Source organism: Schistocerca cancellata, chromosome 6 (genome assembly GCF_023864275.1).
Source record: "Schistocerca cancellata isolate TAMUIC-IGC-003103 chromosome 6, iqSchCanc2.1, whole genome shotgun sequence".
Classification (NCBI taxonomy): Eukaryota; Metazoa; Arthropoda; class Insecta; order Orthoptera; family Acrididae; genus Schistocerca; species Schistocerca cancellata.
The window spans coordinates 237121955-237148786 of NC_064631.1; positions in this window are offsets into that span (position 1 = coordinate 237121955).

Below are 26832 nucleotides of genomic sequence, written 5' to 3' on the forward strand. Positions count from 1 at the left end.
GGCCAACACCCGGCATCATGGTGTGGGGAGCGATCTCCTACACTGGCCGTACACCACTGGTGATCGTCGAAGGGACACTGAATAGTGCACGGTACATCCAAACCGTCATCGAACCCATCGTTCTACCATTCCTAGACCGGCAAGGGAACTTGCTGTTCCAACAGGACAATGCACGTCCGCAAGTATCCCGTGCCACCCAACGTGCTCTAGAAGGTGTAAGTCAACTACCCTGGCCAGCCAGATCTCCGGATCTGTCCCCCATTGAGCATGTTTGGGACTGGATGAAGCGTCGTCTCACGCGGTCTGCACGTCCAGCACGAACGCTGGTCCAGCTGAGGCGCCAGGTGGAAATGGCATGGCAAGCCGTTCCACAGGACTACATCCAGCATCTCTACGATCGTCTCCATGGGAGAATAGCAGCCTGCATTGCTGCGAAAGGTGGATATACACTGTACTAGTGCCGACATTGTGCATGCTCTGTTGCCTGTGTCTATGTGCCTGTGGTTCTGTCAGTGTGATCATGTGATGTATCTGACCCCAGGAATGTGTCAATAAAGTTTCCCCTTCCTGGGACAATGAATTCACGGTGTTCTTATTTCAATTTCCAGGAGTGTAGATTTGGTGTAGACTGCACGAACATAGACCAACTTCTCACAGCGGACACTACATCATACCATATGCCATATCACACACTGAATTAGCGATGAATGAAAAAAAACTCCAAGGGCGCCTCAATGTTCGTCAATTCACGAAGGTAAGTTTGCAGCTATGTGAACACACCTTTTGTTATCTGTGGAACGGGAGTGCCGACAACATTCACATCATGAATTTGTATGGGAAAGAGCAGTATGTGGTCACCGAGAATGTTGAAATAAACACCCTGAAGCAGCAATTGTGAAATGGAACTCTTACTATTATACTGACGTGCTTTTGCGGAGAAGTCTTATAGTTAAAAGAGCAGTGGTAAATTTAATCAATAACCGTCTTGAGAACAACAAAGATGCATATGGCACTGGTGTTCACGGTGGTCGTCTACTATGGACGTGTGCGCACGCCACATACCATGCTACACGTCTTTTAGCATCTCTCAAAGCGCCAACAAAAACCGTTCGCTAATTCCTAAGCAGCCCATCTCAAAAATCGGTGCTGAAGTTCAGCTCCACAGCATTATGAATGTATAGGCTCAGATCGTGGTACGAAAGTCATGCCCAAACCATCAGAAAACCACCTCCGACCTGTTGTGCATCTACGCACATCGCGGGTTAAATGAAATTTCATCGTAAAACAAGTCAAGGAAAATAAATTTTGGCCAAATGAGAAATAAATTGTACTGGATTAGGGAAGGGAAGAGAAAAAGTTTGCAATGTTGTAGTGTGTATCTTTGAATAAATGTGTGTCATGTCTCACGTGTAAGAGTAAAGACTCGCTAATCAGCAGACTGCATAAAAAAAATCATATCTCTCATTCCATTCAACCTTTGTAAAATATCATTCACGTATTTCAGATACTTCACTTCTGTCTACCAAATTCTGTACTACCTACTAGCATATTCTATCATGCAAACATTCTTCCTGCTCATAACTGAAGTTCGTTAACCACTGTAATCTTTACCCTCATCTTTCTCTGTCATATTCTATAATCCCTACGAGCATATGCCATCGTACGAACATTCTTTGCACTCGTAACTGTAGTTCATTTATCACTGTAATCTTTACGCTTACATTTCTAGCATGGCATGTAGTATTTTTTTATTTCTCTTAAAACTAAAATAACCTTGTTGAGCTCATCTATAGTAACTTAGTCCTAATTAAATTACCTCAGAGGAATTGAGAAAAGGAAAATGCAGATCATTAAGTGTGCCAAATTTAACGTATATAAAATGACACATAATAAACAAAGTGTAGCAAAGTAGATCTAAACTAATAATCATCACGTATCAGTGCTGGGTACTATAATAACAAATAATCACTATGAAAAAATAATTCTACACAACATAACGATCATATGTAGGCTTATATCATGAAGAAATAAAACAGAAAATTATTATGAAATGTCAGTGGTCAGTTAGTCAAAATATGATAGCAGATAAAAATTTGAAAAAACGTAGTATGTGTAGAAAAACTAAGAATATATGTCAGAAAAGTAGTACGTTAGACTAGACATATACACAGGTAAATGCAAAAAAAAAAAAAAAAATCAATGGTAAATGAAAAAATAGTGTACATAAACATCATCAGAAAAAAATCGGTTAAACAAACATGAATTACTGAACAATACTGCAATGGTGGAATCATATTTGCTGTGAAGAAGGGTTAAATGAATAAAACATACATCAAGTTGTAAAAATCATCCATCATTTCTACTACAGACAATTATCCGGTTATTAGGCATAATTTTCGGATATGGGTTTGGCAAAATCCTCACGTTGTCATTGAACATGTTCGTAATAGCCCTAAACTAAACGTCTTTTGCGGGCTAATGCACGATAGGATTGTTGGACCGTTGTTCTTTGCGGAACAAGCAGTGAATAGGTCAGTGTATCTGGACATCTTGCAGCACTTTGTGTACTCTCAGATACAAGACTTGCAACCCAACATCATTTTTGAATAAGGTGGGACTCCGCCGCATTGGTCAACGGATGTTCGCAAGTTGCTGGATAGGAAACATCCCATTCATTGGATGGGACGCGGAGGACCCATTGCCTGGCCACCACGTTCATCCGACATTACTCCGCTTGATTTCTTTTTGTGGGGATTCGTGAAGGACCGCGTGTATGCGACCAGAGTGGACGATATAACTGCGTTGTGACATCGTATCGCTAATGCGATTGCAACAATAACAGAGGAAATGTTACAAAGAACTTGACAAGAAACTAAATAGAGACTCGATATTCTTCGTGTTACTAATGGTACACAGGTAGAGGTGTATTGATTATAAATAAAAAATGCTTTGAGATACTCTACAATGTGGTGCATTTTTCATTGTCATAGCTACTATGTTTTTATTTTTTCTTCCTGCGTCTTGGAAATCAGGGAGGTTTGAGTGGGACACCCTATATATAAGACTATAATTTTTGCCTATCTTTGTCTAGAGGGAGTCTACGTACGGCTTCTAAGAGGCCTCTGGCGAGCTCGCTCTATCCCAGACAGTCCGCTGACGAGGCAGGTTCTTAGACGGAGCATCTGGCGGTTTGAGTTTGGCGGATGTGATTTCGGCGACGGGCGTGTGGGCCGCATTCCGCCGTACTTAGTGATATCACCGAAGAGGTGTGTTTCGTATCGCAACCTAAGGCTGGTGCTGCAAACCGCCGTCTGTGCCACAGATCCAATCTACGTGCCACCATGGGATCACAAGCTGCGTGTATATGTGTCTCTTTTAATACACGGAGAGGATCTTGAAACTGTTGCTTACATTTAGCAGCGCAACACCGCAGTTGCAACTGGAGTTACGACGCGTTGTTCCAGCTGGGTATCTTGTAAGCTGCAAGTTCGGGTAATTCTCATTAATTGATCGCATCTGTGAGAGAAGCCGATACCTGCTAATTATCATCTTGCTTTCTTAATAATTTCATTTGTTTGGCAAGGTTCAGCCTCCCGTCGTAAAACTTCCTTCTAATTACTTCCTTGCTCTTTCCTTCATTTGTCCTTTGACAAGTGAATGAGGGCATACACTGTAGCATTCAGTAAGTTTTGCTGTTGTGTACAATGTAACGTTTGGTGTACCTTTTAACGTTCCACCTGTGTTTCTGTGGCCAGCCTAATCGAGTTGGCCAGCCTTTGCTCTCTTAGTATTAATGGAATCGTCTATTTAAGACTGATAGTGCGGGTCTGACTATCAAAAATATTTCTACTTCGTGTAAATGAAAAATATTTACGTCAACTTACTGTAGCTCTCTATTATATCATCTGGTATCAGGATTCTTTTTTTTCACTTATCCTTAGTTATACTGTAAAACAAAGTGGTATTGAAGGAAGGGGAGCAGCTAATCCCTGAATGTAGTCCCCACAGTGTGACATTCAGTTATCTGTTGTCAGTCTATACTGCGCATGTTAGTTTTATTGTGTTTGTAGTGACAGTCTTGCATATGTTTTAGAACCAGGTAATTTTCCCTACTGCCCCGAGTTCTTGTGGAGTGTCACGTGTTCTACCACCTGGTGCGAACCGCATGCAGTATCAAAAGATTGCTCCGAAAATTTTGTAAAAATTCACCTTCAATTTTCTTATTACATTTGCTGTAGACGTCTTTTCTTCAAACATTTTCTTCAACATTTAAAATATCACTGGGTGTAACCAGCTGAGTTCAGTTGGGTGTTACTGTGAGTTTGTGTACATTACTTCACGCACTGCAAAGACCTTTTGTGAATTGTTGATTTTTTTGAGGCCTGTACCTCTAAGATTAGGTAATTTTGTTCACAAATACTCATTGACGTAAATAATATTTGGTAAATTTTATCATACCTAAATCTCTGCCTCGGAGTGCTGTTAATTTGCAATTGGTAACTATACTCTTCGGTTTTAGGAACCATTCTTTCAAGTTGGCTGATTTACGTGGAATTTTGTGATTTTAATCGATCGTTATTTAAATACGCATTAAACAATGACGTTCAATTCCTATTCGCCCAGGCCTTCCTTGCCCTTCATTGTGCAGTCGTATTGAGGCTTCTCATATACATTCTGCCCTTAACCTTAACCTATATAATACAAACTTAAGCTGACTTCGTAGCATCTACCCTACCTTTTCGACCGGTCAGATCCTAGACTGTGCTAGTATCGTTCCTTTCTGGTCTTAACATTATCGAAGTGTATTACTGAATAAAACCCAATGTTCGGAGCAGCTCATATTCTTCCTGTTTCTACGATAACTAGACTTAGCTCATTAATTCTTTGACGGATAGGTTACAAAAATGTGTGTGAAATCTTATGGGACTTAACTGCTAAGGCCATCAGTCCCTAAGCTGACACACTACTTAACCTAAATTATCCTAAGGACAAACACACACACCCATGCCCGAGGGAGGACTCGAACCTCCGCCGGGACCAGCCGCACAGTCCATGACTGCAGCGCCTCAGACCGCTCGGCTAATCCCGCGCCATAGGTTACACCTGTACGAAAACTCTTCCGTAATACCTTTCGTTTATGTTAGAGAACATAAACAATTCCTGAAGCTCTGACATAAATCGATAGCCCCTTTATGATACCCAACGTTAACGTATTATTTGATTATGCAATATAGTCGATCAACAGCTCCAATTATCTTCATTCATGGTTGATGCATTCCAAATCTATGCACTGTAATCTATGTCTGTGGCGCTGCTATGAATGACCAAGGCTCGCATCACAATACTGGCCGCCCCCCTCTTGTTGCAAAGTCCACACTCTGCTCTCGGTCTGGGAGCGCAGAATGACGGCCAGTCTCGCAGTGACACCCTCCCTGTCAGTGACCACAAGTACTTCCTCGGCTTCGCTTGTTACTTACTATCCGTCTATACCTCACTCTGTAACTATTCTCCTCCACTTACACTGTCCACAGCTTACACATACGCACTGCGTACTTCACGTCTTTGATAACTGCGGAATGACAGGTCTATCATACCTCAACGTAACAGATCATGTGGCACAGCTCATCCACAAATATTAGGACATTTAGTTTATGCGTACTATTAATAAAACTAAGGCTCACCGGAGAAGTCGTGGCTGATAGAGAACACCCTACGTTTGGCGAGCCACAACTCATCATTTTAGCATCCCCTCATTACCCAATTCTGTCTTTGAAAATCAGAGCCCACTGGTGTTGCCTGCATCTTCACACGGTGAATTTAACAGCCCAGTGTTTCATTAAAAGAAGAATGTGCTGGTGGTCCGTGTCCTGCAGTGGTGGAAGAAACAGCAAACATTCAAACTTTTATAAACTCTTGATAACCTTCTAAACAAAACGCAGTTCACGTATTCGAAAAGAAAGAAACCTGTTGCTGTGCATAAAATTACAGAAGCCGCTTCATATTAAGTTTGGCGTGTCAATGACCAAAATATATTCCTAGGTCTCTTGGAAGCAGAAATTAATTCCTCCCTGGAAAGGCTATCAGGTAAGGACACGAACAACATTACTTTACCATTCACTTGTGCACCAAGGACGAACAGGATGTAAGAGGGGCCGAGGGCTGTGAAGTTGGTATTGATGACGTAAGTGAATTTTGTTCTCACTGAGGTGGACACAGTTCAACGGACGGGGTAAACCCCGATGGAGCCATGCTATGACGTTTCTAAATGGTTTGATGCGGCCCGCCATGAATTTCTCTCTTGAGATGACTTTTGAACTTAGAGTAGCACTTACAAACTATGTTCTCAATTATTTTCTGGATGTATCCTAATCTCTGTCATCAACTACAGTTTTTATGGTCTACAGCTCCCTCTAGTACCATGGAAGTTACTCCTAAAGCCTTCACACTAGTCCTATCAATTTTTACCTTCTTGTATTTCTTTCCTCACCGATTCCGCAGAGAACCTCATCATTTATTACCTAATCAACCCAAGTAATTTTTAACGTTTTTCTGCAAGATATCATTTCAAATGCTTCTATTCTCTTCAATTCCGGTCTTTCCATGGCCCTTTTCTCATGGCTGCACAATGCTGTGCTCCAAACGCACATTCTAAGCGATTTGTTCCTCATATTAAGACCTATGATTGATACTAGGAGACTTCTCTTGTCCAGGAATTCCCTTTTTGCCAGCACTAGTCTGTTCTTTTGTCGTATTTGGTCCGTCCGTCAGGTTAATTTGCTACCTAGATAGCAGAATTCCTCAATTTCATGTACTTTGTCATCACCAATTGTGATGCCCTTCCGCCGGAGATTCAAGTTTTCCCTCGGGCACATGAGTGTGTGTGTAGGGACCGATAAGCTCAGAAGTTTGGTCCCTAACGAATTCACACACATTTGAACATCTGAACTATTATGATTTCAATTTCTCGCTGTTCTCAGTTCTGTCACTTCTCACGAATTCAGTCTTTGTTCGATTTACTCTCAGTCCATATTCTCTACTCAGTACCCTGTTTATTCCAGTCAGCAAGTCCTATAATGCTTCTTCACTTTTAATAATGATAGCACCGTCCTCGTCGAATCATAACAATATTATCGTTTCGCCTTGAATTTTAATTACTCTCTTGAACCTTTCTTTAATATCCGTCATCGTTTCTTCGACGTACAGACTGAACAGTAGGGGAGAACGATTACATCCCTCTCTCACCCCTTTTGAATCGGAGCACTTCATTCTTGGTCTTCCAATCTTATTATTCCCTCTTGGTTCTTATAAATATTGTGTATTATCCGTCTTTCCCTACATCTTACACCTCATTTTCTGAATATTTCGAACATCTCACACCATCCGACATTCTCGAACGCTTCTTCCAGGTCGATATATCCTATAAACGTGCCTTTATGTTTTTCAGACTTGCTTCCATTATGAAACGCGACCCCACGACTACTTCACTGGCGTCTCTACCCTTTCTAAAGAATAAAATGATCGCCATCTAACTGATCCTCAGTTTACTTTTCCATTATTCTCTATACAATTCTTGTCCGCATCTTGGATGCATGAGCTATTCAGCAGAATGTGTGACAATTCTTTCAATTGTCGGCCATTGCAGTAATTGAAATTGTGTGGATGATGTAGCTCCGAAACTCTGATAATATACCACCAGCCTCCAATATTCTACACACCAACGTGAGTAATCGTTTTGTTGCCCAATGATTTTAGAAATTCCAATGGAATGTTACCTATCGCTTCTTCCTTCGATTTTTTGTCTTCCAGAGCTCTTCTAAATTCTGGCTCTAATACTGGATCCCTCTCTCTTCCGTATTGACTCCTGTTTCTTTTTCTATCAGATAAATCCTCCCCCTCACAGACGCCTTCAATGTACTCTTTCCACCTATCCGATCTCCTCTGCATTTAAGAATGGAGTGTCCATTACAATCTTAACGTTACCGCCTTGCTTTTAATTTAACCAATGGTTCTTTTGACTTTTCTGTATGCTGCGCCAGTTCTTCCGACAGTCATTTTTTCACATTTTCCATGTAACCATTTTTCCTTAGCATCAATGCACTTCGTATTTATTTCATTCCTAGGTGACTTGTAATTCAATATTCTTGAATTCCCTAAACATTTTTGTACTTTCTTCTTTCGTAGATCAACTAAAGTATTTCTTCTGTTGCCTTTGGTTCCTTCTCAGTTACCTTCCTTGAACCTACGTTTTTCACTCCGACTTCTGTGATTATCCTATCATGTCCATTCCTCTTCAACTGAACTGTCAACTGAGCTTTTCGTTGCAGTGCCTATAGTCTTGGAGAACTTCTAGCGTCTCTCTTCATTCCTCAGTACTTCCATAGCCTACTTCTTTTAGCACTGATTCTTCCTGCCGGCTCTTAAACTTCAGCCTACTCTTTGTCATTAGCAAATTGTAATCTGAGTCTATATCCAATACTTGATTTCGCAATATCTACCTGACGATTATGTAATCTAACAGCCTTTTCTAAGTATATCTCCTCTATCGTGATTCTTGAATAAAATATTCCCTATCACGATCAGAATTTTATTGTAGAAGTCAGTCTTTCTCCCCTCTAATTACCACTACCAAGGTCATATTCTCCTGTAACTCTTTCTTCTACGCCTTCCCCTACAACTGCAGTCCAGTCCTGCTTGACCATTAGATTTTCATTTGCCTTTACGTAGTGAATTACCCGCTAAGTAGCCTTATATACTTTCTCTTACTCCTCATCTCCTGCTTGCGACATCAACATGTGTACCTGAATTATTCTGGCCCGTGTTGATAAGCTGTCGACTTCTATAAGAAAAACCCTGTCACTGAACTGTTCTTGGTAGCATATTCTCTGTCTTGTCTTCCTATTCATAACATATCCTATCCCCGTTATGCCATCTTATGCTGCTGTTAGTATTACCCTGTACTCTCGTGGCTATAGATCATTATCTTCTTTCCATTTCAGTTCACTGATCCCACTTGTTGTGTACATAGTTCCACGTAGTCAGCGTGTACACAACTTATCCAATAGAGCGCGCCCCGCTAAGCACAACAGCGCAGGCGCAGCGCTCGTCCGTCTCCGCACTACGAGATGGCGTCTTAGAGACGGACAAAATTCTGCTTCCGCCGATCCCCATATTAAAATGTAACGCAGCCAATGAGATTGCTGCTAATGTAGAACCTTTTCTCCTCACGGATCACACTCGCGCAGTGATACCTGAACGCTCAAGGTATTATAACGAGTGTACAGACCTCCGATTAGTCAGTCTGCATTAGTATGCGTTTGTCTGTACCAGTCTACATTAGTCTGTACCAGTCTATAGTTAAGTTTCAGTCTGCTCCTAATAAGATTACCATATTCCTGTACATAACCATGAAGATAAATGAATAGACACTTTGTCAAGTATCAGAGATATGAGAGAATAAGATTAACTTACCAAGACCATAGGAACTTCAGATTGTCAATTGTAAACAGCATCCAGAATCAAGTTACGTAATGTCTATGATTTTTGTTATTTCAATAAATGTGTGTGAAAATTAATAAAGTTCTGTTTAAAGTTGGTCACCATCAATCTGATACTCTAAACATGCAAATGGCATTTCTATGGTCTGACCTAACGGCAGAAGATAAACACGCCACGTTGAGACCACGAGACATATTACTGACACTCGCCTACTTCGTTAGAGCGACAAGTCAAATAATCTGATGGTGTGTGTACCGAAGGTCTTACAGTACGCACACCACACCACTATATCTAGACTGAGTCTTAGCACTTTCCTTTTCAGATTTTCTAGCTTCCCAACCACGTTGAAACTTCTGACATTCTTCGCACCGACTCGTAGAAAGATTTCCTTTCGTTGGTCGTTCAATCCTTTTCTAATGGTAACCTTCCCCTTTGCAATCCCCTGCTGGAGATTCGAATTGGGGGGGGGGGGTGCTATTCCGGAATATTTTGCCAATGGAGAGATCATCACGACACTTTTTTAATTATATGCCACATACCGGGTGGATACACGCTATGTGTCTTTAATGCTGTTTTTACATTGTCTTCTCCATCCTAATGCCATTGATCATTGCTCATGTTTACCATTTATATGCAGTTACACATTCGCAGAAAACTTTACAAAAGAACATACGTGGCCTGTGCACCAGTTAATATGAGACGCTTGAATATCTTTACGTCTCAAAAAAGACGTGATTGTTCTTTGCAACACCTAGACGCATGATTATAGATACAAATACGTCACTACCCACACTTAACAGTAATTTCAACTATGGGGAGTGAAACTTGACGAGAAACCAACGATCTGGCATACACAGTTAATCGAGACCTTAACTTACGTGCGGTACGCAATGCCATTACAACTCCATGAACGCCACGAACACGAAGTAGAAGACAGGTAAGGCCCCCTCCCTTCCTCACGCACACACACACACACACACACACACACACACACACACACACACACACACACACACACACACAAAAGGAACATGACGTCATACAAGGCATAATGAGTGACAGAACAACGTCGTTCACACACATGATCAACCTGTAGCAGCCTCGTACAAGAACTATTTTGATGTTCCACGGGCGCCATGATCTAGACACAGCGAGAAATTGGCAAGCTGACAGCTTACGCCGATTGCTGGCGAATCCACAGCATCCTTCTGGGGATAGTATTCGGTACACGACATCGAGGTAACGACATGCCGACAGCCTATTCCCTATGCCTGTTGCTCCACGACATCTATGTAGACCGATCCTCCGTGCACGACATTTAGAACAGACAGACAGACAGACAGACTGTACTCAGTTTGCACTGGACAGGAGTGTCCCCGTGGTCACCTATCGCGCACACAACTTCACTACACAGGCGCCCGCTACGCAAGGCACTGCAGCGAACCATGTGTTTCCTTCCTTGTTGGTAGCAGACAGGTCACCGCGTACCAGCCAACGCTGCCTGAATTCCGTCTCGGTAACGGGTTACCAATGCCACAGCGTACTTGCGGCAAACCCCTGTGATATCCATTGTCATAGACGTCATGGCACGGCTCAGGAATGTTGTTTGAGTCTTGAATTGTTGACCATTCACAAGTTCAGGTGAACGAGTAATAAAATCCCTGCTTAATATCGGTAGGAGTTTTTTTCGCACTTGTTGGTGTCCCGTTGCGGCAGACAGTTTTAGACCACCACTAACGTTAAAAGCTGCATACACTCCACTCAAGAAAGTTCGTTCTGGCAGTGGGAAATGTTCTGGCAAATCCGCCACTGCAATGTGGTGACTCAACCGCGTGCGCAACAGGACGCCACTGTGCCCGAGCTAACATATACAGTGGGCTACAAATTTGTCAGTACTAACTAATTAAAAGGAAGTTCCAAATTCTGATGTATTGTACAATTATTGTATATACGGAAGATGTAAGACAGGATCTCTCACTGTCATTATTAGAACTGGTTTTGCATCTTAAAGAGGCAGTAACGGAAGTAAACTATTGACAATACGGGACTTGCTTACCATGCACAGGCAATTAGAATGAAACCGTTAATTTAAGAGATTGCAGTGGTCGCCAAAAGAGAATAAAATGTAAGTCAAGTTCATAATCAAATATAATGCGTATTAATTTACGGCTGTAATATACATATAGAAAGAAAATCACGAAAATTAGGACTTGGATAAGAGACTCTTGTAAAGGTGTGATGGTTCTAGCTCGGAAGCTATCTGATCAAAAATATCCGGACACCTATTACTGGACATTAATGTGGGGCATGTGCACCCTCTGCTGTGGACACACTCAATGAGGTGACTGAAAGACTGGCCGAAAGCAGAGACGATAGCGATGTAGGACATTAGAGTCTGGAGCGAAGTCAACGTTCTAGTCCTCACGCAGCAGTTCTTACGCGTTCGGATCGGGACTATAGCCAACCAGTCTCTTTCACGATCATTATTGGTCACAAAACTACGCCGCACAGAAGCTACAAGGTGCATTGCGAAGCTGATACAATCATCGGTTCCGAATTGTTCCTCTACTGTACGTAGTGTATATTAATGTAATTGCTTTCAAAGCTTTCCGCATTTAGCGTTTTTTTAAGCACAATAAGGGTACCGCACGCTCATACCGTAACACCACCTCCCCTGTACTTCACAGTTGGTACTACACATGACGGCAGGTAACATTGTCCAGGCATTCGCCAAAGACAAACCCTTCCTTTAGATTACCCCAGGATACAGCATGATTTATCATTCCAGTTATCCCTGATCACCAGTACATGAGGTCTGTGTGGTCTTGGTTTAGCTGTGATAGTTGGTTCCCGTATCCATTTCACAAACACATCATCGACAGTTGAGTAGGGAAGCTTTCGAAGCAATGAAATGTTTACGATGCATTTGTTATTTAAGTGCCGTTGAATGACGAATCCTTATTGGAAGCCATTGAGCTTTCCTGGCCGACACAATCTGCAGACACTGCTGTTCTACCTGAAACACAATATTCCCTCACGACCTTCTTTCATACTGGCACGTCTGCCTCTCGTGTCACATTGTGATCAATCCCGCATTACATAAATACTTTTGATCACATAGTGTAGACAAAAAAGGCAAACTGAAGAAATGTGTTGTAGGAACGATTGTGCACGGTGGAAAGGACCACTTATTGTATAATAAGAAATTGTAGTTAACAAGCGAAAGCCTAAGACCAATTAAATATTCATGAATAAGCACAGAAGGGCTAAAAGAAAGGCACAGGGAGATATGACTGACCGACCACTTACAAAAAACATGGGTGAGCCAGTCATCCTGTTAACACATTAAGACTGTCTCAACAAAAGTTGCGGACACAAGTTGACAGATCACAAAATATTATAACCACACTAATTTCAGTGTCACTTAAAATAGAGGGTATGTCTGCCGGCAAAGCTGCCGCTGCCATCTGGTCCTAAAACACAACACAGTCTAGTAAAATGTCGTGCACAGTGATGTGTACGCCACAAGCAGCACACACTGGGGGGTCCTCTCGTAGGAGCCAGAAGTTATGTGTCATAGGCTGTGGCCGCTGATAAGACGAGTAAGGAAGACCATGCGCTTTCCACGTGGCCCAAAGGAGGTACACAATGATCGCTTTGTAGGCTTTATTAGACGCAGCATATTTTCTGTTACATCCAGCGACTTATCCTCCCACTGACTCTGAATCTCAATAGCGAGGCCATGACATGCAGCGTGATGGCACACTGAAGTAACAGAGCATCACGACACGCGTTCTCAGCTGCTACATTCGCCCTTTCGTTCCCCGCAATACCCATGGGTCCTGGCATCCAGCAGAAAGACACCCAATTCCCCAGGCGTTTTAGTTGCAAGAGGGAGTCCCGGATAATCTGAACTACTTTATCTGCTGGGTACAAACGTTGTGCAGAGTGAAGTGCATTGAGAGAATCGTAATAGAAAATGAATGTAGAACATGAGAACGTCTCATTTGCTCCAGTGCCCTCAAGATCGCATATAATTCCGCATCGAAGACAGTTAAGTCTTGGGGCACATGGACTTGACGACATGATCTGGGATAACTGTTTAGACCCATCAGTAGAGACACCTGCATAGTTGAGGTGTTCATCGAAAATGTCAAGAAATATAACTGTAAAAACAGAAGCAGTAGTTTAATCTCTCCTGTACTGCACGAGTTGTAAAATTACGCTGGGGCTCTGCAGCAACCATGGTGGCAGGCAGTTGGAAGCCTGGATTTGAGGTTGTACATGCTCCAAACACAGAGGTGACTCCAGCCACACTGCATGCGGTTTGCCAACTGCTTTGCTGCTCGTAGGCGATTGGAGAAAAGGCATTCCACATGGCGACGAGCAACAGTGTGGGATGCAGGTGAGCTTGGAGCTGCGCGGAACTTACGTGTCTGACGTACATGGGGAGCTGGCGACGAATGGTGAGTGATGGTTCTCCAGCCTCAGCTCAGATATTGGGTATGACGTTGGTCCTTCAAGCACCAGTGGCCAACCGAATCCCCTTGTGGCTGATGGTGTCAATAATCTTCAGGTAAGACGGCCTCACTGACTCATACACATTACATCCACAGTCTAACTTTGAATTCACGAAGCCCCTATAAAAATGGAACAGATGCGTCCTGTCTGCTCCGCAAGACCTGTGGCTAAGGCACTGGAGTCGAAAATGAGGCCCTGATACCTCACAAAGTCTTCAAAATTTAGAATGATGTCCCTCATACGCAATTCATGTAAAATAAGATTACGATGAGAATGATTCAAATAAACACACTTACACTTATCTACAGATAACTGAAAACTACACAACTGGCCATCAAAATTGCTACAGCACGAAGATGACGTGCTACAGTTGCGAAATTTAGCCGACAGGAAGAAGATGCTATGATTAGCTTATCAGAGCATTCACACAAGGTTGGCGCCGATAGCGACACCTACAACGTGCTGGCATCAGGAACGTTTCCAACCGATTTCTCATACATAAACAGCAGTTGAATGGCGTTGCCTCGTGAAACGTTGTTGTAATTCCTGGTGTAAGGAGGAGAAATGCGTACCATCACGTTTCAGACTTTGATAAAGGTCAGATTGTATAATATCGCGATTGCGGTTTATCGTATCGCGACATTACTACTCGCGTTGGTCGAGATCCAATGACTGTTAGCAGAATATGGAATCGGTGGGTTCAGGAGGGTAATACGGAACACCGTGCTGGATTCCAACGCCCTCGTATCACTAGCAGTCGAGATGACAGGCATCTTATCCGCATGGCTGTAATGGATCGTGCAGCCACGTCTCGAACCCTGAGTCAACAGATGGGGACGTTTACAAGACAACAACCATCTGCACGAACAGTTCGACGACGTTTGCAGCAGCATGGACTATCAGCTCGGAGACCATGGCAGCGGACACCCTTGACGCTGCATCACAGACAGAAGCGCCTGCGATGGTGTACTTAACGACGAACCTGGCTTTACGAATGGCAAAATTTCATTTTCTCGGATGAATCCAGGTTCTGTTTACAGCATCATGTTGGTCGCATCCGTGTTTGGCGACATCGCGGTGAACGCACATTGGAAGCGTGTATTCGTCATCGCCATACTGGCGTGTCACCCGGCGTGATGGTATGGGGTGCCGTTGGTTACTCGTCTCTGTTACCTCTTGTTCGCATTGACGGCACTTTGAACAGTGGACGTTACATTTCAGATGTGTTACGACTCGTGGCTCTACCCTTCATTCGATCCCTGTGAAACCCTATATTTCAGCAGGATAATGCACGACCGCATGTTGCAGGTCCTTTACGGGCCTTTCTGGATACAGAAAACGTTCGACTGCTGCCCTGGCCAGCAAATTCTCCAGATCTCTCACCAATTGAAAATGTCTGGTCAATGTGGCCGAGCAACTGGCTCGTCACAATACGCCAGTCACTACTCTTGAACTGTGGTATCGCGTTGAAGCTGCATGGGCAGCTACCTGTACATGCCATCCAAGCTGTTTGACTCAATGCCCAGGCGTATCAAGGCCGTTACTACGCCAGAGGTGGTTGTTCTGGGTACTAATTTCTCAGGATCTATGCACCGAAATTGCGTGAAAGTATAAACACATATCAGTTCTAGTATAATATATTCGTCCAATGAATACCCGTTCATCATCTGCAGTTCTTCTTAGTGTAGCAATTTTAATGGCCAGTAGTGTAGTCTTTGCAGCCCAGTTCTCTAACATCTGCACTTTAAGTCATGGGTCCTCCACTGGAGGGAAAACAGAAAACAGTAAAATCATCCACAAAAAAGAAGCTCTGTACAGGACTTCTTATCATAGACGTGATACTGTTTACGGCTATGGCAATGCGGGTAACACTTAAAACACTGTCCTCAGGAGAACCATCTTTCTGCTCAAAACGATATGACAGCAAGTCACCAATTAGAAACCTAAAAATTCGCTTACAGAAGAAGGACCGTGTAAAAATGGGTCGGTGGTCACGAAAGCCAAACTGATGGAGCTGCACGATAATATTGTGCCTTCAAGTAGTGTCGTACCCCTTACTGACATCGAAGAATACACCGAGACCGTGATTTTTATGTAGGAAAACCTGCTGATAGCCGCCTATAGCAGTGTCAGCTTGTCGACAGTGACCAAAATCTCCGGAATCCACATTAAGAGCGACTAAGAAGTTGTCTGATCTCTAACAACCAGACCAGGGGACAGGTAACCATGTACTCCACAGTCTTTGCTACACAGGTCTTTAAGGCAACGCTCTGGTAACTATTATGACATGTGTTATCCTTTTTTGGTTTGAGGAGAGATATCAGAATTGCCTCTCTACACGAGTTGGGAAAATTGCCTGTCCGCTATACAAAATTATAACTTCGAGGAGGATTTCCTTTGATGCTGCTGACAAATGTCGGAGCATACAGTACCGGGTTTTTTTATGAGTGGGTGCACTATCAGTGTCGATACCAACTCCAACATGGTGAAAGGATAGTTGTTGGATCTGAAGTCGAACATACTCTTCTCTGCAGTCGCGCAGTAACGGCGATAAGTCGGATTCTGGTTGGCATTAGCCGTAGTTGCTGCAGAATGGTCAGTTGTCATCTGAGCAATTTCTTGGGGCATTCTTTGGAGACACCACTGTTTAAGCATTGGTGCAGTTGGTAAACGACTGTGTTTACCAGAAATCTTCCAGATGGCTTCTCAAACTTTTGTAGATCACGTGCAACGGATGACAGAGTCCAGGAACGCTTGCAAAGACCTTTTCTTGCTCTCCTTATCTGTATGTCGAGCTTTGGCTCTTGTGACTCGAAAGGCTGTGAGGCTATCTGCTGTCAGGCGGCATTTAAACTGTCGAAGGTGCTTTCCTTGCTCTCCTGAACCGCAGGTCGAGCCTTGGCACTTGTTATTCGAAAGGCTATGAGGCTGTCTGCTGTCGGGTGGCATTTAAACTGTCGAAGAGCTACACAGCTGCCACAAATCGCTCAACAGCACTCATCTGTCCTCCAATGTACAGTTCCCCTCTTAAGACGACCTGAGGACTTTCGGATCGATAGGTCATCAGCATGATGGATCCCTCGCATGATGTGATCCATCAATTTCTGGACGCTGCTGTGGTGTTCAAACACAGCCTGCTTGGTGAACAGCGCCCAGTTAACATGCTGATCACCCATGTCGATAGCTTCCATTTAAGCAATCCTCCATCCAGTAGGTTGATCCACAGTGAGAAGTGGTCACTGGAATGGATGTCATCAGTTGCTTCCCATAGTGCTGCATCTGCAATGGTTGAAGAGGATAACCTGTAGCAGCCGAGAAATGAGTGGGACTGCCCTTGTTGATGATGCACAGCTCCTGAGACATCATGAGGACCTCCAAGACTCGACCACTGGGGCAAGTATAGATTGAGCCCCATAATACATTGTTTTTGTTGTGGTCTTCAGTCCAGAGACTGGTTTGATGCAGCTCTCCATGCTTCTCTATGCTGTGCAAGCTTCTTTATTTCCAAGTAACTACGGCACCCTACATCCTTCTGAATCTGCTTACTGTATTCATCTCTTGGTCTCCCTCTACGATTTTTGCCCCCCACGCTGCTCTCCAATACTCAATTGGTGATCCCATAGAACATGTCCTACAAACATATCCCTTCTTCTAGACAAGTTGTGCCACAAATTCCTATTCTCCTCAGTTCTATTCAGTACCTCCTCATTAGTTACATGATCTATCCATCTAATCTTCAACATTCTTCTGCAGCACTACATTTCGAAAACTTCTATTCTCTTCTTGTCTAAACTATTTATCGTCCACGTTTCACATCCATACATGGCCACACTCCATACAAAAACTTTCAGAAACGACTTCCTGACACGTAAATTTATACCCGATGGTAACAAATTCTATTTCCAGTCTACTACCAGTCTACGTTTTATATCCTCTCTACTTCGACCATCATCAGTTATTTTGCTCCCCAAATAGCAAAACTCATCTACAACTTTAAGTGTCTCATTTCCTAATCTAATTCCTGCAGCGTCACCTGATTTAATACGACTACATTCCATTATCCTCGTTTTGTTTTTGTTGATGTTCATCTTATACCCTCCTTTCAAGACATTGTCCATTCCGTTCAACTGCTCATCCAAGTTTTTGCCGTCTCTAACAGAATTACAATGTCATCTGCAAAACCTCAAAGTTTTTATTTCTTCTACTTGGATTTTAATTCCTACTCCAAATTTTTCTTTTGTTTGCTTTACTGCTTGCTCAATAGACAGAGTGAATAACATCGGGGAGAGGTTACAAGCCTGTCTCGTTCCCTTCCCAACCACTACTACCCATTAATGCCCCTCGACTCTTATAACTGCCATCTGGTTTCTCTACAAATAGTAAATAGCCTTTCACTCCCTGTTTTTGACCCCTGCTACCTTCAGAATTTGAAAGAGAGTATTCCAGTCAACATTGTCAAAAGCTTTCTCTAAGTCTACAAATGCTAGAAACGCAGGTTTGCCTGTCCTTAAACTATGTTCTAAGATAAGTCATAGAGTCAGTATTGCCTCCCGTGTTCCAGCGTTGCTACGGAATCCAAACTGATCTTCCCCAAGGTCGGCTTCTATCAGTTTGTCCATTCGACTGTAAAGAATTCGTGTCAGCATTTTGCAGCCGTGACTTATTAAACTGATATTTCGGTAATTTTCACACCCGTCAACACCTGCTTTGTTTGGGTTGGGAATTATTATATTCTTCTTAAACTCTGAGAGTATTTCGCTTGTCTCATAAATCATGCTCACCACACGTAGCGTAGTTCTAATGGAATGTTGTCTACTCCTAGGGCCTTGTTTCGACTTAAATCTTTCAGTGCTCTGTCAAATTCTTCACGCATTATCATATCTGCCATTTTTTATTCACCTACGTCCTCTTCCATTTCCATAATATTGGCCTCAAGTACATCGCCTTTGTGTAGAGCCTCTATATACTCCTTCCACCTTTCTGCTTTCCCTTGTTTGCTTAGAACTGGTTTTTCATCTGAGCTCTTGATATTCATACAAGTGGTTCTCTTTTCTCCAAAGGTCTCTTTAATTTTCCTGTAGGCAATATCTGTCTTATCCCTAGTGATGTATGCCTCTACATCCTTACACTTGTCTTCTAGCCATCCCTGCTTAGCTATTTTACACTTCCTGTCGATCTCAGTTTTTAGACGTTTGTATTCCTTTTTGCCTGCTTCATTCACTGCTTTTTTATATTTTCTCCTTTCATCAATTAAATTAAATATCTCTTCTGTTACTCAAGGATTTCAACTAGCCCTCGCCTTTTTACCTACTTTCTCCTCCGCTGCCTTCACTGTTTCATCTCTCAAATCTACCCATTCTTCTTCTACCTTATTTCTTATACATTATGGGCATTGAAATCACCTGGCAGGAGAAATGGGCTGCGAGTTGTTCAATAAGGCCTGTGAGAGCCTCAGAGTCTATCGCATCCGGCGACGTACAGGTAACAGATTGTGACCTTCTGATCCGCATGAACTACAACGGCTTCTGCTTGTACCTCAGTAACCAAGGAGAGAGCAGAGGAGTGGTGTGTGTTACTGATAAACACAGCAACACCTTCGTCCTCTCTTTCCTGAGTCAGTTCATCCTTACATTGGAGGGTATAGCTTGGTACCACAGGGGAACAGTGGCTTTGAAATGTGTTTCCTATAAACACAAGCACAGGGGTTGTATCCGTGCCAGAAGTTTCAGTTCCTCCACATGAGTTCTCAACCCATTCATGCTCCACTGTAGTATGGGAGCCATTTACCATGGCCGTTGCACTTTCACCCTCTCTTCCCGCTGAGGTGGGGAGCGCACAATGTGTGGGAAGTGAAGGTCGAGCTTGGGGTATGATGATTACATTGTGCTGACTCCGAATTCCATTGGCTGTGAAGCAAAAGCAGCAGGACATCATATTGAATAACATGACTTGTTTTCGCCTAAGGTGGATGCTTCCCATTTGCCGTCTTGGCGTGGGAGGAGTTTGCAGGAAGTACCACAGCAATGGCGGAGCAGTGCTGGATTTTTTTACCGCTTTTGGAAGTACCAGGTGCTCCGCGGTGGTGGCAACTGTGGCTTTCGCTGATGTTCTTGGGGGGCTATGGGCTCTGAAACAGCTCTACCTTACCATGTACGATGGCAAACGCAAGTACTACTGCTGACACTAGAAATCTCCATTTGCGTGGTAGCATTGGCTATAGAAATAGGTGTCTGAAGGGCTGAAGCAAAAGTCACAGTATGCGACTTGATGTTTTAATTTCCTTTATTTTTCTTTCCTCAAGGAAGATCCTGCAGTCCCTACTACAGACAGTGTGATACCCAACGAGGAGCAACCAATTCCGTCATTGCTGTATTTGCCACAATTGCCATGAGTGGCTTTACCCTTACATCCTAAGGTGGTATGGCCAAAGCAGTGGGATTTAAAACAGTGCATTGGGTTGGAACATAGGGATGTACACTTAGACGAAGGAAACTTGCCTCATAAGCTCCAGGTTTTTCGTGCTATTCAATGTAAGGATGAAGTAGTCAGATTTTACTAGATCCCTATTTACCTTTTTCAATATATTTTTCACGTCGACGATCTCTTCTTTAACCATTTTTCAGTTCCTCCTTGAGAATGCCCCGCAGATCTCTACATGACACAACACGTTTGCTGCAGTTCAAGGTATTGTGGATCTCGGTCTCTATGGCATATTCTTCAATGCATTTAGCTTCCCAGATGTTTGTCGCTTGTGGGGAACTATCAGTTTCAACCAGCTACATGCCATCACGCAATCGCTTGGATTTCAGCGTGCCTGCGATGCCCTCCAAACATTTCGAAAATAAAAAGGCGAAATCTTATCAAAACTGTCTCCTTTTCCGTTTCACAATAAAAAATACACTCTGACCAGCAGCGTGCGTTCTGTTACTACTCATGAAAAATTCTATACAGCCCATAAGTCTGGAGGACTGGCTACATGTACCCTATTATTTGATTAGGTGTTAGCACCTAGTAGTTGCCCACCCTTACCGGTGGGAGAAGAAGGAGGAAACTTCGAGGGTTCCATTTCGGTCCCATGAGCAGCTAGGGAAATAAGGGTCCACATGGCAGAGCGCCACATGCCTGAGTAAGCCTTATAGAACTGAGATGCGGGAAGGTTTTTCAAAGGTTGCCCACTAGCGACTACTCCACCTCAACAGCCACGCATCTCATTGGCGAGCAACACACCTTGAGACTGAGGGTTTTTTCAGAAATGTTTTTACCATTCTCCCGATCCAGGTGGTCAAGCCAAGATCCCTGTTCCTGCGATACACAATGTTTTATTGTTGCGGCATACAGTAGTCGCTGAAGCATGCCCATAGCTTACAGTAACAGGGTACTGGTGGCGCTTATCCGTTCTCAGATCAGGAACCCCCTAATACTGTTATAGATGGACAAATAAATGAACAGGTGAGAGCGTTCAGATTGTTGGGATGCAGAATGAGATTCCCATTCCTGGAGCGGAGGAGGCAGACTAAAACTATGTGCCGGACCGAGACCCAAACTTGGTACCTTTGCCTACCAATGGCAAGCGCTCTGCTAACTGAGCTACCCAAGAACGACTCGCACCTCGTCCTCGCAGTTTCAATTCTATCAAGTACCTCGTCTCCTAACTTCCAAACTTCACAGAGCTAAAAGTACCGGGTTTCGAGTCTCGGCCCGGCACACAGTTTTAATCTGCCAGGAGGTTGCATAATAGGATTCAATTTTAAATTTCTGTTCGCAGTTGATGTAGAACTAAAACTGGCGATATTCAGAGTTTTTTGTGGAAATATACGTCATACGTTAAAGCATAACGTAGGGAAAGAATAATTGACTTAAGAAAGCAATAGCCTTGTCTTTGCTGCTGTGGTAGCTGATGCTGGTCCCCAACGTCTGATCAATTACGGCAAATCAAATCATCAGAGATGAAGTTCCTCCACTTTGTAGCGACATCCCTTACTGGGTCGTAATAGAAAGGTCAATATTAGACAAGAAGTAAATGTAAATTCATTTGAAATATAAACGATAAAGAGTGACTGATATGGAAAGACCATGTTAAACATAAATTTTATAAGAGGGTAACTAAAGCTCGATGCTACAAAACCCTATATGAAAGAGGAAAGTTAGACGTCCCTTAAGCAAATGACGTGAACATTTCAGTGGCGGGAAAGGCTGAAAGGCCTAATCATTGAAGACGATGATGTTGATGATAACTTAGTCTCTAGGGAATGGGAAGGAATTTCAGAAATTACAGCTGATTTTAATAGAGGGCATTTCTTAACTGAATGTGTGTCCGCCTCTGTAGCTACAGGGTTAGCGTAGCACATTGATAACCGAAGGGTCGGGGATTGTCTCCGCTTGGGGACTGGGTGTTGTATTGTCCGCCTCATCATGTCATCATCACTGGCACGCAAGTCGCTTAAAAGCGCACACAGAAAGGCTTGCACCCTGCGGCGTCGCCGCTAGAGAGTGAGAGAGAGAGAGAGAGAGAGAGAGAGAGTGAGAGAAATGATTGCCTCGTTGCCTGCCCACGTGAATGGGCTTGTAGTTTGGACGGTAACATGCAGCCAGGTAAAGGAGAACATTCACTAGCTGACAATTCCTGTTATGAACAAAAATACGACACAGTCGTGAGTTGAGCGCAGGTAGAACTGGCAAACCAAAGTAACTTGATCTGGGGAATACAGAAAGACCGAAAAATATTAAAATAAAATAAAGCTAACATGAAAAAAGTCGAGGAAGGCTAATTTCCTGAATATCGGTGGAAACTACGGATGGAACTAGGATTTTCCTCATTTACACTATCACAGTGCCCTCTGCTGCAGATATGTGCCATCGCAATGCTTAGTGAAATACTGACAGTGATGAGCAGACGCTTTGGTTTTGTAATATGTAACTTACATCTTCAAAGTTGTTGTTCCATAGTTTTTCATTTATTGCATGACATATATACTACTGAAATTTTTGACGAATACCTTTAAAATACTATATTTCCTTAAATTACAATTTATTTGATGTTATACTGCAGCAGTGTATTAAGGAGTTGGTTACATTAACACATTAACACAATTTATATATTTTATTATAAAATTCGTAGATTAACGGGCGGGTGGGGGGGAGGGAGGAGGGTAATTTCCAAGAATGATTGCCTATCGAAGTCGCTGGGTCCAAAACAAACCGAACGTGCGATCGTAAATCGATCATGCGACTCCGGTGCCGGCGTTATGAGTATGTTTACGTTGGTCACTACAGCAACGACAAAAGAAGAGCGTCACAAAAATACTTGTAGTTGCAAAGGAGACGACTTACCTTACTCGTCGTCGGTGTTGTCGTCATGTGGAAGTCCATTACCGTGGTCTGGATGGATAATTTGGAAGAGTCGAACCATGTATTCTTCCTGATACTCGTTCGTTTTCTGCACTGTCCGCAATGAAATTGTAACGGTATTTCTGCTTCGAAACTGTTCTTACGAAGTTTTACACACTTCGCACCACCACGGTCTACACAGTCCCTTCTTTCCTCGTCCGGCAGTACTCCATATTTGCTACAAAAAGTCGAATAATTTTCTAAGCTGGATAAACATGGAATTAGATTCTTCCATGTGACAGAATCCGCCGAATAAACATCAAGCACACTATACATCTCACTCGCTAACGACATAAATCGTCTGGGTTTCCCTAACAACTCACAAATAATTCGCGGAGGTACGTAATTTAGAGCAAGGAAGAGAAGGGCGCAAAACAGATAAATATGACGATCACAAATAACTGATCACAACGGCCGCCACCGGAATCGCATGATCGATTTACGAACGCACGTTCGATGTGTATCGTTTGGACCCAGCGACTTCGATAGGCAATCATTCTTGGAAATTACCGGGAGGAGTGATAAGAAACAATGCCCGCTGCAGTATATAACTGTGGGTCCTTGCCTGGTTCAGAGCGAACACTAAAAGAGACAAATCGTGCAACAAGTATGAGAATTGTCAAACACCATCAAACGAGGCGATGCTAAACGTTCATTTCATATCTAATGACTGAGATGTCGATGACACGCTAAGCCATAACCTTACTTTTTCGAAACCTTCAAGAGATAACAGGCATGTCGCTGTAAGTTGCACCGAATGCGTTCACTAAAGAGCAAAATTTCGCCAGATGGCATGCTTATAATTCTTTCTGCCAGCGCCGTCTGCGGAGGCGTCAGTATCACAGGTTCCATAGTAAAGGGTGTAACAATATGGTATGGCCAAACCAGGGAGCATTCCTCACCCACAGAGGAATAAAATATGTTACATGAACATGTCGTAGGTAACTTTCTACTTCTCTTCATAATCACATAAATCATGGGAGACAGTTGTAGTTCTTAGTTTCCCCGCAATTGTTTGTTAAGTAACACGGGACATTCCAACTTACTCCTCACGCCTGAGATAGGTGTAGAAGGTCGAGTCCACCTCAGCTGGGGGAGGAATTTCTTCATACTGCTGATGAGATACCTATTGTCAGCGTAACACAATTATTGGCAAAAAGTAAGGATGACCGCATGACTGAGTGGAGAATGCTACATGAAATTTGCTCTATTCGTACCATGCACAGAGTTTGCAGACACTATCAGCAGCTGATTTTCCCGCGAGTGTACACTTCTGCGAATGTTTCATTCAATAATGTGTTAACCCTCACTTGAGTGCCAATCTGCTATTCACGGATCAGGCTTCGTTTCAACGGGTTCATACTGTAAGTTTTCGAAATAACAGATTCCGTGACAGATCTGAGCTCGCATTCGGGAGAACGACGGCTTAAACCCGCGTCCGGCAATCCTGATTTAGGTTTTCCGTGATTTCCCTAAATCACTACAGCAAAACGCCGTGGTGATTGCTTTGAAACGTCACGGATGATTTCCTTCCCTATCCTTCCCTAATCCGAACTTGTACTCCGTTTCTAATGCCCTCGTTCTCGAAGGGACGTTAAACTCTAATCTCCTGCTCCGCCGTGACAAATGGATCGGTAGAGGTGACCCATTTTCTTGACCCCCATGATCTCCATACATAAACCTACTAGATTTTCATGTGTGGAGGCAGCTGACAGTTCTTCTGTACGGAAAATCCGTGCAAGATGTACAAAGTCTTTGTGCCCATATTGTGGAACACTGTACACCAATAAGCAATTCGTCAGGCTTATATCAGCGCATCAGGTAATGCGACGGCGGCTTGATGCACGTACTCGTACATATACATGACTGCTCTGAAATCCACATTCAAGTGATTGTCACAAGGGTCTCCGAATCACCTTTAGACTGTTTCTCTACCATTCCACTTTCTAACACTGCGTGGCAAAAGTGGACATATCTCTCTGTACGAACTCTATTTCTCTTATCTTATAATAATGTCAGTTTCTTCCTAAGTATGTTGCAGACAATGAAATATCTTCACACTAATGGAGAGAGATGGTGACTGAAATTTAGTTAAAAGATATCGCCGCTACGAAAAACGCCTTTTATTAAATTACGGCCATCCGAAGTCGCTTATCATATCCATGACATTCCCTCCCCTGTTCCGCGGTAATACAAAACAAGCTGCCCATCTTTGATCTGTATCGATGTCCTCCGCAGTCCTATCTGGTAAATATCACATACACCCAGCAATACTCTAGCAGAGTCTTTAGTAGACCTATTGCTTCTTCTAAGTGCTTTGCCAATAGAACGCAGTCTTTGGTTTGCCTTACCCGCAATATTATCCATGTGACAGTTTCAATTTAAGTTTCTCGTGATTGTAATTCCGATGTATTTAGTTGAAATGACGACCCTTAAACCTGTGTAATTCATCGTGTAATCAAATTTAACGAGTTTCTTCTTGTACTCATGTGGATGATCTAACACTTTTCCTTATTGAGAGAGAATTGGCATTTTTTGCACCATCCAGATATAATGTCTATGTCATTTTCGAATTGGTTTCGATCGTCTGCTGACTTTACTATAAGGTAAATCACAGTATCACACGCATACAATCAAAAATTACTGCTCAGATTACCTCCTAGATCGTTTATGTAGATTGGGAACAACAAAGGGGCTACAACAATACTTCCTTGGGGAACACTGGATATCAATTTTATTTTACTCGATTTTCCGTCGATTACTATGTACTGTGACATTTTTGCAATAAAATCACGAATCCAGTCGCACAAGTGAAGCGATACGCCTTAGGCACGGATCTGACTAGCAGTCGCTGTCAGGAACGGTGTCAAAAGCCTTCTGGGAATCAAAAGCTATGGAATCAATTCTGCATCCTGCGTCGATAGATCTCATTATTTTTTTAGAGTAAAGAGTAAGGAGCTAACTGTGTTTCACAAGAACAACATTTTCGGAATCCGTGCTGATTTTCTGTCAACAGACAGTTACCTTCGAGGTAATTCATAATTTTCGGACGCAGTACATGTTCCAAAATACTATTGCTAACTGAAGTATGTGGTATGGTCTGTAATTCATCGGATTACACAGAGAAATGTGTTTCCGAACATTAATTATGTTCCGTTGATGCGAGTTTTTTCTCTCGGTGTGTGAGTACAGAGTGGAGATGCCTCACATCGGGATTGTTAGAGAAAATCAGTTACAACGTTGCAACACTTGGGGTGGTAAGATTCTAAGTTATCTGCGTTTTCAGACACATTTTCTGGGACCCAGTTCACGTCCGTGTTCGTCAAGCATCATCGGATTACTCGAATTTTCTTTTTTGTGTACTAGTGTGACCTGAGCAACTTCCCAGTCTTTTGGTCCGAACCTTCCATCGAGCAAGTGTTTGTACAT